Source organism: Salvia hispanica, chromosome 3 (genome assembly GCF_023119035.1).
Source record: "Salvia hispanica cultivar TCC Black 2014 chromosome 3, UniMelb_Shisp_WGS_1.0, whole genome shotgun sequence".
In the NCBI taxonomy this organism is placed as follows: Eukaryota; Viridiplantae; Streptophyta; class Magnoliopsida; order Lamiales; family Lamiaceae; genus Salvia; species Salvia hispanica.
Window position 1 is genome coordinate 33,242,431 of NC_062967.1, and position 1,727 is coordinate 33,244,157.

Below are 1,727 nucleotides of genomic sequence, written 5' to 3' on the forward strand. Positions count from 1 at the left end.
GAGATAGAGTTGTTTCCATTTTAGGAAACGTTTCATTTTTAATGGGACAAACAAGAAAGGAAAACGTTTCATTTTTAATGGGACAGAGGGAGTATTTCTTGTGCCACTATCGAAGAAATACTGACCGCTCATCCAATCCGTGATTACAAGCAATCCGGGTTAACCTCTTTAATATATTATTTCCCGTGTCTAAGACTTTCTATATCCATTAATTAATTTGTAGTCTGCTATAGACTTTAAATTAATTAATATCTTTTTATTTCCAAGAGTTTGTCTAGTACGAGATGTATATCAAAATATACTTTTCCTTTTCTATTTATTCTTGGATTAAATCCAAACCGGCCGGGTTTCCGAATAATAGAACTTCTCTCGAACACCTCTTGGGGATATAGTCAAACCACGCAGGCACACGATTCAATGTAATAATAAAACTGACACCATACTAGTTATTAATTACTAGTACTACCCAAGATATCAGGAATATTGGGTTACGAAAAACCCGCACATATTGATAAGTCAAAGTAGCGTATGATTAAATAACGTGTGTCCTATATTATTACAAAGATTAGGAAATATTAAATCTCCAAGACATCGTCTTATAGTAGATAGCAACAAAGACGTGTCTATTCTTTAGATCCATTCAATGCTATACCACACCAGTGTCACTAGTCATTCTCAAGGTAAAGACGACTTTTCGGATGGACACTGCAACCTTTCACGATAGGTAGCCAAAGTCTATCTAGGTTGTGAAAATTTTTTACTTCTACAAGGTACCGGTTGGGTCACCTACTGTGATGACCTGTTCCACGACCCAACCTTCAATGTAGAAGACTTAGACTGATTTTACTTTCCGGCGCTTTAATCATATAATTTAATATATAATTAAATACGGTCAATACCCATTAAAGTAAAATACACAGTATGAAGAAAACATTTATATTCTCATTAAATGAAAAGTGTTTACAATATACAAGCAATTTATCAAATTCAAAATAAACTCGAAAAATACTTTTTAGTATATATGTTCCAACAGATATAAAATAAAACCACAAAAATTATAATATGTTAACTGAATGATGATCTTACCCCTTTGTTGATATTTTGTCTACTATTTATTGAAATTCATGAGGTTTAATTTCATCCATTTACTCTAAAATCTAAGGGTGTAGATTTGGTCTTAATTTTGTATTATGATACTATAAGTAATATAAGAGGACCCTTTTACTAGGGTAGTGATAAAATGCAAACTCTAAATATTGTACAAACTTCAAACTATGATCTGGACCGTTGGAAAATGTCAATAGATGACAAAATAACAGCAACAGAAAATTTCAACACAGTTTCAACACAGCATCAACCGTTGACACTGTTCCAGCCTAAGTGAGACGTATTCCATATATATAATCTATTTGTAACAGCCCGCCCTCCTAGTGTACAATAAATTCGGCGGTCGTCACCTAGACAACATAAATGCAACAAGAACAAGGCTATGGTTGCATTTAAAGAGAATGACCAAGGTATTTAACGAACTATCAAGGCGGAAAGTCAACGGTTTAATCAAGAAAATCAATGAAGAGTAGATAACATAAATGACGATCAAAGCCAATGGTTTAACAAGAAAGTCAAAGGAGAAAAAATATCATAACTACGATCCAAAAACAAGGATTCGACATAAATCCAACAAAACCACAACAAGTCTCCATATTCTAACTCAAAGGGAAATAAGT